Below are 12624 nucleotides of genomic sequence, written 5' to 3' on the forward strand. Positions count from 1 at the left end.
ATGGACATCCTTGTTTCACCCCATCTTATTGGAAATGCTTCTAGCCTGTCCCCATTACATATAATGCTTGCTGAAGGTTTTAGATAGATGCTATTTATTATTTTAAGGAAGACTCCATTTATACCTATGCTTTCTAGTGTTTTTAATAGGAATGGGTGTATTTTTCAAAAGCTTTTTCTGCATCTATTGAGATGATCATGTGGTTTCTGTTGGTTTTGGTGTTGATATGCTCAATTGCTGATAGTTTTCCTAATATTGAACCAACCCTGCATTCCTGGTATAAATCCTACCTGGTCATAGTGTATTATTCTTGTGATAAGTTGCTGTCTATTTGCTAGTATTTTGTTTAAAATTTTTGCATCTGTATTCATTAGAGAAATTGGTCTATAATTTCCCTTCTCTCTTTTGTCTCTTCCTGGTTTAGGTATCAGCACCATATTTGTATCATAAAAAGAATTTGGTAAGACTCCATCTTCACCTATTGTCCCAAATGGTCTATATAGTATTGGAATTAATTGTTCTTTAAATGTTTGATAGAATTTGCATGTAAATCCATCTGGCCCTGGAGATTTTTTCCTAGGGAGTTCATCAATGGTTTGTTCATTTTCTTTTTCTGAGACTGAGTTATTTAAGTGTTTTACTTCCTCTTCTGTTAATCTGGGCAATTTATATTTTTGTAAATATGTATCCATTTCACTAAGATTGTCAAATTTGTTGCCATGTAGTTTGGAATACTACATCCCAGGTTTTAGGGTAAGATAGTTGCTTTTGAGCAAACGCAACAGGAAACCTTCTTTCAATCAGAAAGTAATGATATTTGAGGAATTCCGAGCCAAAGTAATGAAATTTGGTGTATTTTGTAAGTTTCTAGGTGGATGAATTCTGAGTAAATTTTATGTTGGTTCCTGTGAGTACAAAAGGGACCAACCAAGGAAATAGTTGTGATGGAAGCCAGGAGTTAGAAAAGCAACTGGGGTTGAAGTATCCAAATTGGGGTGATAGGGCTCAGCTTATCATTAAGGTTTGTTCATCCTTGGGGAGACTGGTGATGGTGAGCAGATGTGGGCAGACTTTAACACTCACTGAGCAGCAGGAGCCACAGCAGGCTGGAGAGCAGCAAGTGGTTCTACAGCAGGTGGTCTGGCAGCAGATGGGGCAGCAGCAGGGCTGGCAACAGCAGGTGAAAGAGCAGCAGGTGTGGCAGCAGGGCTGGCATCAGCCAAAGCCACAGCTCAGGCCACAGCATGTAGAGCCACAACAGAAGCTAGCCATGGTGTTGGAAGGTTGAGTTTTGGGGTTTCTTTTCAGGTGAGTGAGATACATGAGTTTGAAAGTCTCCTGCCACCAAGGACATCTTATATGCCATCCTGAGTGATGACCATCACCAGTAAGAGTTTACTTCCTTGGTATTGTTTACCAAGATGGAAAATTAATGCTCTAAATGAAGTAATTATAATTTTCTGTTTGTATTCCAAAGAGAATGGCAAAAGTATTTCCTTTCTTCACATAGTAGCATTTCACCAATCTGCTCATCTAAGTTCATCCATTATGCCTCTTCCTCAATTCTGGAGGCAACTGTCATGAGTCAGGTGCTAGTAAGACATTAAGCTTTCCATGTGTTACCTTCTTCTGTTTAGATGTTATATTCACACTTTACCTGGGAAATGGCCATCTTGGGAGAAAGATCACTTTTGGTGCCCTATGAAACAAAAGACTGCTTCAGAAATGTGGAATGCCATGGCAGAAAAAGAAGGAAAATGATCACTTGTGAGCAACGAGGAAGGTTATGGTATTAAGTGTGACCTAGAAGCTATTCATTTCTGGTTACATCCTAAGAATGCATTAGCTTTTTTTTTTTGGCTCCCCCTCACTCATATTGCATAGCTTCAAAGAATAAGAGTAATTGCCCCACCACATTCTGCCTTGATACATGGCACATGAAACCACATTTCAATTATGTTGTTCATTTTGGGGAACCGCACTTTGGGAAACACGTTGATAATCCAGGCAACATTCAGAGGAGGGTGACAAGAATGGTGAAGGAAACTGAGTTCACACAATACAAGCATGATTTGAATGAAGGAACTATAGAAGACAAGTCTCAAGAGAAACATGATGGCATTCTCAAACAATTAAATCTGTCACTTATATATGGGATTAGATTTGTTGGGGTTCTTTTTATTTTTCTTACTCCACAGAACAAGACTAGAAGTGTTAAGTAGGAAATGACAATTCAGAAAAATTCAAGCTCAATGTAAACAAAAGCTCTGTAATTATGAGAACTATATTCAAGCAATGAGCTGCCTCTGAAAATAGTGTGCCAGAGGATTCTGGGAAGAAGACAGAATAGGTTAGAAAATCCCAAGCTCTCCAGATTTCCTCCACAAACAAGAAAAAGCAGTGCCTCAGGGTTAATGTTGAGTAGCAAAAATAAACAAGAGTTGGGGAAGAGCAGTGGTCCTCCTGGTACAACTGGATTAAAGACTGGAGGAAAGAAGCCAGGACAGAAGGCCTGCATAAAGTACAAACACCTCCAGTCTATCACCACTGGAACAACAAACAAAAAGCCCTGGGGGCATCTGGTTTGAGAGGTAACCTTAGCCTCAGCCAAAGGAATTCTCACCTCACAGACAGTATTGGGGAGTGCAGACATCTGAGCAGGGAAAGATTGAAAGAACCTCTGCTGCTGAGGGACTCCAGACGCAGCTGTGCTGCTGGGAAATGGTAGCTGGCAAGAAGGAAACAGTACATGATGACTGTAAGTGCAGAAGTAGTGAGGCAGGGACACTGCTGGCTGTGCACACATACAGGAGAACTTAATTCTTTTTTTAAAATTTTTTAAATTTATGTTTTTAATTTATTTTGATTTCTCAACAATCACTTCCATATGCTTTTGAGTTTAAATTTTTTCTCCCCACCACCCTCCACAAGACAGCGCATAATTTGATATAGACTATACATATACATTCCTATTAAATGTATTTTCACATTAGTGAACTTGTAAGTAAAAATTAAAACCAATTGGAGGAACCATCAGATAGAGGAAACAAAACTCAACAGAAGAGGAAAAAAAATATGAGATTCAACTTTCACAGTTATGATTGCTATTTATGTCTTTTGCTCCATCCTTTTTTTCCCCGTTTATGCTTTTCTTTCTCCTTTCTCCTTCCCCCCACTACTGTTTTGCTTTTGACCACCACCTCCTTCAATGTCTCCTCCCTTCTATTAACTCTTTCCCTTTTCTTCTCCTTTGCTCTTACTGCTTCTTGCCTCCCTTCTATCCCCGCTCCCTTTTCTTTCCCCTTTTCCTTCCTACTGCCTATAGGGCAAGTTAGATTTCTATACCTAACTGATTATGTTACGCCCTTATTGAGCCAAATCTGATGAGAGTAAGGTTCAAACAATGCTCACCCCCTCCCTTCTTTCCCTCTGTTGTAACAGGATTTTCTATCTTTTCCTGTGATGTAACTTATCCTTGTCTGCCTCCTCCTTTCTCAGTATATTTTCTAAGATCAGACTAATTCACTTACTTGGATCCATTTAACCAACTTGATTAGATTTTTTTTATCATTTCATCCAAGTCAACTAATATCCACCCCCTTTATGTATACTTCTTTAACATGGTGTAATAACAATACAGTTCTCAAGAGTTGCAAGTGTCATTTTCCCTTGTAGGGATGTAAACAGTCTGTCCTAATTAACAACATATTGTATCTTTCTGTCCCATTTACCTTTTTATATCTTTCTTGAATCTTGTACTTGAAGATCAAATTTTCTTTTGAGCTCTGGTCTTCTTATCAGGAGGGTTTGGAAGTCTCTTATTTTGTTAAATATACATCTCCTCCCTTGAAAAATCATGCTCATTTTTGCTGGGTAGTTGATGCTTGGCTGCAATCCAAGCTCCTTTGCCTTAAGAAATATCATGTTCCACACCCTGCAGACTTTTAATGCAGAAGCTACAAGGTCCTGTGTAATCCTGACTGTGGTTCCATGATATTTAAATTGTTTCTTTCTGGCTGCTTGCAGTATTTTCTCTGTACCTTGTAATTTTTGAATTTTGCTATTATATTCCTTGGTGTTTTCAACTTGGGATCTCTTTCAGGTGGTGAGAGGTGTATTCTTTCTATGCTTATTTTACTTTCTGGTTCTAGGACTTCAGGGCAGTTTTCCCTTATGATTTCCTGAAACATACTGTCCAGGCTCTTTTCTTCATCATGATTTTCAGGTAATCCAATGATTTTTAAATTGTCTCTCCTGGATGAATTTTCCAGGTCGGTTGTTTGACCGATGAGGTATTTTATGTTTTCATGTATTTTTTCAGTTTTTTATTTCTGTTTGACTGATTCTTGCTCTCTCATAGAGTCATTAGTTTTCATTTGCCCAATTCTGGTTTTTAACAGATTATTTTCTTCTGTTAGTTTTTGTACTTCCTTCTCCAATTGGCCAATTGTATTTTTAAGGGGTTTGTTTTCTTCAGTGTACTTTTTTTCCAATTGGCCAATTGCATTTTTTAAGGACTCTTCTACCTCTCCCATTACACTTTTAAAATCCTTCTTGAGTTCTTCTAAGAAGACTTTTTGGGCTTCAGACCAGTTCATATTCCCTTTTGATGTTGCAGATGTGGGTTTGTTGACAATGTTGTCCTCTTCAGAACTTCTGTCTTGATCTTCACTCTCCTCATAATACGAATCTATGGTACATTTCTTTTTACTCATGGTTTCTTTATTCCCTGGCCTTTAAAGAGACTGAGCTCTCCTACTGGGGAACAGAGGGCACTGACCGAAGCTTCTTGTGTTGGGAGCCTAGGTCTTGGTCACTGGTTTTGTGTGCTGGGGCCTTTTATGTTGGCAATTGAAGGCTGTAGGGTTCTGGCAGCTTACCTAGTGTTGGGCTGGAATTAGAAAGGCTGGAACTTCAGGAAGACTCTAGGTTGCTTTCTTCAGCTCCTTTCAGATGACTGCTGCAGGGTGCTTATCCTCCTGGGGCCTTTTGTAGTGCCGCTTCCCTTATTTTTGCTGAGGCACTGGGAGACCCATTTGCTGGGCTGCTGTACTGCTGTTGACCATCTATCTTCTAGTTCAGCTGCTCCAGGATTTTTTTTTCTGGAGTGATATTTTCTGGGTGTTCGGAGGTTGATAGGGGAGGGTGAGAGTGTCTACATTTTTACTCTGACATCTTGGCTTCTGGAAGCAGAAGTCCAGAGCTGAATTCTTGGTTTTTGTTCCAGGCCAGAGGACAGAACTGGAGGTTAGTCACTGGAAGATCCTCAGGAAGCTTGAGCATTTCGAGCATAGTGTGCCTGGGGGCCCTAGATGTGGCTAAGAGTGGAAAATGAGTGCAGAACTTGGGCCCAGGACAAAACTCAAAAAATAACAGTAAAAGGGATCTGACACCATCCTCCACACCCCAGGACTAGAAGTTATTATAATAACAAGCTGATAAAACTAAAAACAAAACAAAACAAAAATGAACAAGCAAAGGAGAAATAACCCAACCATAGACACTTAGTATGGGAATCAAGAAAATTAGGGTTCATGTTCTGAGGAGGAAACTGAAGCAAAAACAATCCTCTCTTACCCAAAAGAGTAACATCAAATGGTCACTTGTGTGAAAAGAATTCTTAGAAGAACTCAAAAAAAAATTTCAAAATCAAATAAGAGGAGTTAAGGAATTTTTTTTAAAAATAAGAACAATCCAAGAAAACCAAGAAGATTATGAAAGAAAGTCAACCAACTGGAAAAGGAGATCCATAATCTTAAAGAAGAAAACAACTCTTTGAAAACTAGAATTGGGCAAGGAAAAGCCAATGACTTTTAAGAAACCAAGAAATAATAAAAATAAAAAATAAAAAGAATGAAAAATTAGAGAATGTGAAACACCTCATAAGAAAAACTGATCTGGAGAACAGATCAAGAAGAGAAAACGTAAGAATAATCAGACTACCTGAAAGCTAAGATTTTTTAAAAAAGGAATCTTGGTATAATAATACGAAAAATAATTAAAGAAAGTTGTCCTGAAGTTTTAGAACAAGAGAGAAAAGTAAAAATAGAAAAAACTCACAAATCAACATTTGGAAAAAAAATCCTAGAATGAAAACCTACAGGAATATCATAGCCAAATTCCAAAAACTCAGGTTAACAAGAAAATATTGCATGCAACAAGAAAAAAAAAACAATTCAATTACTTCAGAGCCACAATTAGAATTACACAAGACCTAGCAGCAGCTACACTAAAAGGCCACAGGTCTTGAAACACTATATATTGGAAAAGCTAAAGAACTGAGGTTGTGGATAAAAATATCATACCCAGCAAAGTTAAATATAATTCCAAATGGAAATAAACGAACATTCAATGAATTGACAGGCTTTCAGGATTTTGTCACAAAAAGACTAGAACTTGACAGAAAATTAGACATAAAAGATCCATGAGAAATATAAGGTAAACATCAAAGACCAATTATAAGGGACTCAATAAGGATATATTATTTACTTCTTATACATGGAAATATAAACCATACACCTAAGATTGTTATTAGTAATTAGGTAGGTGGAAAGAAAGATTGAGGTACAGCTGAGTATGATATGATTCTAAAAGTCAGAATGATGGAGGAAAAGTAAAAAAGAGTAATTATCTTATACAAATGAGACTAAAGAGGAATAAGTGATACAGAGCAATCAGATAGTATAGGACTCGTCATTCTGGAACCCTACTCACATCAGATCTGGGTTAACAACATATACATTTAAAAGGGTATAAACGTCTTCTAAGTTTATAAAGAAATAAGAGGATGATGGGAAAGGATAAGGGGGGATATAGAAATGTAAATTAGTGGGAATGGGTTAATGAAGGAACAACATATATATCTAGGAGGGTATAAAAGTCTTCTAAATTCAGAAAAAAACAAGAAAGCGAGGGGATGGAGTGGGAGGAGAGGATAAGGGAGGAATTCCTGGAGGGGGTAAATTAAGGAATAGGAGGGCAAGGTAGCAGCTAGAAGTAAAGCAGTGGAATGAGGAGGGATGGGAATAGGATGAGAAGGATAGTGAGGAAAGATAAGAATGAGGAACATATACAAGTAATTATAGCTTAGAATTTGAATGGAATGAATTTACCCGTAAAATGGAAAGGGATGGCAAATAAAAACTTGAATTCAACAATATGTAGCTTTCAGGAAATGCTGTAAAAATAAGAAATACACATAAACATAAAATAAAGGTCAGGAGCAGAATTTATTATGTCAAAAAGCAGGGCTAGTAATCCTGATCTCAGACAAAGTTAAAGCTAAAATAGATTTAATCAAAAGAGAAGAATAGGGAAACTACACCCTGTGTCAGTCATATTGTTTTTTGATGCCACAAAGTACTAAGAACAGACTGTTTCTCCTAACTGCTTCAGTGAACTACTGTGGGAATAGAAAGGACACTTTATAGTAAGCAAAGAACTAGGTAGGCATTGGTTCTCAGGTCTAGAGGAGTATCTGGGCCAGTGAATTACTGACATTAGTCCCCAGGGGAAATTGTAGGCTTGGAACCTGAAGAGATCATTTAGTTTTGCTTATATCGGCTCTAGAGACACCATTACCACCACTTTGTTCTCAGTATCCTCTTCAGATTCTGTTAGACAGAATTTCTGCCTCATACAATTCCTCACCTATCATTCCACAGGGTAGGACATCCAATACACAAGATACTAGAAGGCTGGAGAAATCCACCTTTAAACAAGTAAAATCAAAACAAAGCAACAAAAAACAAATCACAAGTTGACACAGAAAGACAAAGATGATAGAGCCCAGAGTGGTAAACAAAGGAAGGAAAGGATGAGGCCAACATCTTTTGGTATATTCCCACAGCCAAAGAATGATTTAAGAAAGGTCATTATCAGACTACCAGGTGATGCTTAGTTAATGGGTGACCTGTAGGATATCCACAAAGGAGATGAAACATAAAGGTGATTCGGGAAGAAAGAACAAATTATGAGAGTACATCCTCATTCATCAAGGAAAGGGAATGATTCATGTGAAAAAGTTACAGGAAACAAAATTAAATAATTTGTTCAGTGAATTTCAATTAATATAAGCAATGAGAAAGAAACAGACCCCAACTAATTAACAGCAACTTCTAGAGGTAGGAATAAAAAAATGCCCATGAAGCATTGAGACTTTCAACTCGAGAAACTCACTATTCATGAGACAAACCCAGAAGCTCAACCCACTAACACCACCTGTTGTGGCTCCACCTGCTCTGGCCTGAGGTGTAGCTCTGGCTGCTGCCACCCCAGCTGCTGCCAGCCTTGCTGCTGCCCCAGTTGCATCTCTGGCTGCTGCCACCCAACTTGCTGTGTGACCAGCTGTTGCCACCCTGTCTGCTGCCAGACCACCTGCTGCCACCAGGCCTGCTGTGGCTCCTCCTGATGTTGAGACCTGGCTGAATCATCAGACCTGAATCATTCCTTTTGCAACAAATGGACTCACTTCTTCATACCGATTACTACAAGTTGAGCTAAATTCTGACAGCCTAATATGGTCTGAGCATCAGGAACCAACCAAACTTTTTCATCCATAGCAATGTTGCCACTTTGGACTGACTTTAACCTGAATTATCATTTCTTTCACTGCCCCTCTCCTCCAGAGGCAACAACTGTGGATGGATAAAGCAGGAATCCATCAACAAGTAACCCAACATGCCAACTCTTATCCACTAAGGATCCACTAAGCCAACAGTAGAAACTTCTTCAAGTTCAAGATGAGGAGATTATGCTGCACAGTCCTGAGACTATAATATCCTCCATCTTACCTTGACTCTCACAGATATTGTATCTTAATAAAAATCTACTTTCTTGGCATATAAACACACTTGTGTCTCTTGTGGTGGTTTTTCAGTCTTTGTAATCAATTTCAAGCCAAGCTTTATTTTGATACACATGCAAGAAAGAGTTTGAATTGTGAAGCCTGACACTGGCTTAAAAATGCACAATTGATCCTTTTAGTCCTAGGTCTTCCCATTTCTGTTCAGTCCATCAGAGGAAAACTTGGGTGACATCAAAATAACCTGGAAGTCTTCTTGGGCCAACTTCCACTTTCATGGTATTAACCAAAAAGAATATTACAAATCCATGGAACGTTGTGTTTCAAATACTTTTATTACAAGAGAAACAAACATGCATGTTAACATCCAAATTAACTATAAAGGACATATGAAGGAACACACTTTCTGAATCCACAGAAAGAAGTGATAAATAGAAACATTTATAGAATAATTTTATATGTGTGTGTATGTGCATGTGTGTAATGTAAGCCATCTCTAAGGTGGGGGGGGAGGGAAGATAAAAAAGAAATTTACATCATGATTTTGTTGTATTTTAAAAAGCATAGCAACTTATGCATAGTAGATTTGCAGTTTCACATACAATCATCTTTTTTATTATACTATGTTATGGAAATACTTGTTTTATTCCATAAATTAAAAAGAAATTAAATTTAAAAAAGAAACAAACATGCATGTGGAACCCAAAGCCAAAGCAAAGAGTTCACAATCCAAAGAGAGGATTCTGGGAAGATGGCAAAGTAGGTCAGAAAATTCCAAGCTCTCCTGATTTCCCCCACAAACAAGACAAAACAGCACCTCAGGGTGAACATAGAGCAGCAAAAACAAACAAGAGTTAGGGCAGAACGGTGGTCCTCCTGGAACAACTGGAAGAAAAATCCCAAGACCAGGGTTTGGTCCCTGTGAAGTTTAAACACCACCAGGCTAGTTCCACTGAAACAGCAAGTGCAGAGCCCTAGGGCTAGCTGGGTTGGGAGGTACCCTCAGCCCCAGCCACAGGAATTTTCACCTCCCAGACAACATTGGGAGTCCTGTGTCTAAGCAGGGAAGATTGAGGGAACCTCTGCTGATAAGGAGCTCCAGCCCCAGCAGTGCTGCCGAGATGCAGCCTTGCATGAGAAGGAAACAGCACACACCTGGTGAGTGTAGAAGGAGTGGAGCAGGGATGCCACTGGCTGTGGGCACTTACAGGAAGGCTGAGTTCTTGGCTTCAGTGCCAGGCCAGGGGGGAGAACTGAATGATGATCTGAGTCCCCAGAGACACCATCCCCCTTACTCCAGTACTAGAGGTGATTATGATAACAAACTGCTATATTTTTTTTAATGAGCAGGCAAAGGAGAAAGAACCCAACCATAGAAAGTTACTATGGGACTAGAGAAGACTCAGGTTCATCTTCAGAGGATGATATTGATGCAAAAGAAGCCTTTTCTAAACCCAAAGAGTGACATGAAATGGTCACCTGACCAAAAGAAATTGATAAGGAGAAGCTAACCAAGTTACAAAAGACCAAAAAATAATAAAACAAAATACAAAGAATTTAAAAATGGAAGAGAATATGAAATATCTCATAAGAAAAACATCTGATCTGGAGAAGACATCAAGAAGAGAAAACATAAGAATATCAAGCTACCTGAAAGTAACTTGATCAAACAATCAAAAAAAAAAGAATCTTGATACAATAAATACAAAAAAAAATGATTAAATTCTCCTGAAGTGTTAGAACAAGAGGGAAAAGTAGAAGTAGAAAAAAATTCAACAATCATCACCTGAAAGAGATCTTACAAGGAAAACCTACAGGAATATCATAGTCAAATTCTGAAACCCCCAGGTCAAGGACAAAATATTATGAGCAAAAAGAAAAAATAAATTAAACGTGGTGGTCTACAATTAGAATTACACAAGACCCAGCAGCAGCAATATTAAGACTTTAGGTCTTAGAACACTGTATATCAAAGAGCAAAAGAACTGGGATAATGACCAAAAATATCATACTTAGCAAAGCTAAGCATAATCCTGAATGAAAGGAAATGGATATTTAATGAATTGCCAGACTTTCAGAATTTTTTTTAAAAAAATACCTGGACTCATCAGAAGATTTGACAAATAAGATCCAAGAGAAATATAAGAGAAATATCAAAAATTAATTACAAGGCACTCAATAAGGACAGATCATTTACTTTTTATATGAGGAAATGTACAACATATGTCTAAGATTGTTAATAGTAATTGGGTGGTTCAAAAGAAAGATTGAGGTAGACTTGAGTATGACAGAATTCTAAAAAGTAAAACCATTTAGGAAAAGGTAAAAAGAGCAATTATTTTATATAAATGAGGTGTAAGAGGAAGAACTAACACAGAGAAATTAGATGCGGGAGGAGGGCTGGTAGTTCTGGAATCCTACTTTCATTGGGAATGGGTTTAAGAGGGAACAATAAACATAAAAAAAAGTTCACAACCCATACAGAAGTTTGCATATTTATGACACTACAACAAAGGAAGGAGGGAACTAGAAGTCTCCTCCTAAAGGGGTGTGGCATGGGAGGGGGAAAGGTGCAATAAGGTGGGTAAGGGACTAATCCCCTTCTAAGGAGGAAGAGAAAGGCAATGGCAAAAAAGCAGCATTATTTTCCCTTAGGAATTGCTAGACCATGAAGATGTGATAATCTGCTTCTCTACAAGGGTCCCACCACCACAAGCAGTTTCTCAGCATAGTAAAAATTGTTTGTCACCTGTCTTGACTCCTAAGGACACACAGGGAGTCCAGCTTGGGATGTAAACAACAAAATTATGTCAGTGTGGAGTTGGGAGAGGGGGTTTGTCCTTGACACATTCAGGACCTCCTGCATACTCTGGGTCCAGTGTTTCTGGAAAATATGGCAACTCAAAAGACAAGTTCAGAGGACCCCTTAGTATTCATTAACTATGGCTCTTTACTATTAAGGAGTACACACATTATAATCTTGGAAGTCCTTTCCTACTCTAATTATATTATTTTATGATTTTTTCATTGAAGATACGTGCTGAATTTAGAGTCAATCCAGCTTCAGACACTTACTAGCTCTGTACCCCTGGAAAAGTCACTTAACCTCTCTTAGCCTCAGTTTCCTCAGCTGTAAAGTGGGATAATAACAGCATCTCCTTTAGATTATTGTTGAGGATGCTGACTTCTGCCCAGCAACAATGGGAAACTTGCCTGAATCTAAATCTGCCCAGTAACAGGGGGCTTTATCTGTTGACAAGGAAACTTGTTATTTTCTGTGTAAGTGTCTTATCCATATGGTTTGTGAACATAGCCTTGAATGTTACAAGCTAAGTTCCCTGTTTAGTTACCACATCCCTAAACTATTTTGTAAAGTACCCAAAATACCTGCTTCCCCTTTCCTGCCTCCCCTTAAACACCTGCTTCCTCTTTCATAACATCCTTCCCTGTGGTTAACTTCCCACATAGGAGCATACCCCCAACTCTAGCTGAATTCCCAAAACTTGTGTATGGAAGCAAGCCCCTGTCTTTTCTTACACTGCTAGTGCTCCTAAGGACTAGCCTGCTGATTTTGCCTCAATGGAGCTCTATTGACTACTTGACTACGAGAATCTTTGCCCCCTGAATTCTCTCCAGACAACCTGACTCTGAACTTCATCTACCTTGTCATTGTTATGAAGATCAAATGAATTAATATGCATAAAGAGCTTTAAAATATTATATAAATGCTATTATTTGGGAAGTCCTTTGAGCAACCCCAGTTTGTGGACCATGCAGCAAAGATGGAAAAGACACAGGACTGTGAGCTGCACCAGTCTCCA

The sequence above is a fragment of the Phascolarctos cinereus genome, unplaced genomic scaffold (assembly GCF_003287225.1).
Source record: "Phascolarctos cinereus isolate Bilbo 61053 unplaced genomic scaffold, phaCin_HiC Scaffold_5;HRSCAF=322, whole genome shotgun sequence".
NCBI classification, from domain to species: domain Eukaryota; kingdom Metazoa; phylum Chordata; class Mammalia; order Diprotodontia; family Phascolarctidae; genus Phascolarctos; species Phascolarctos cinereus.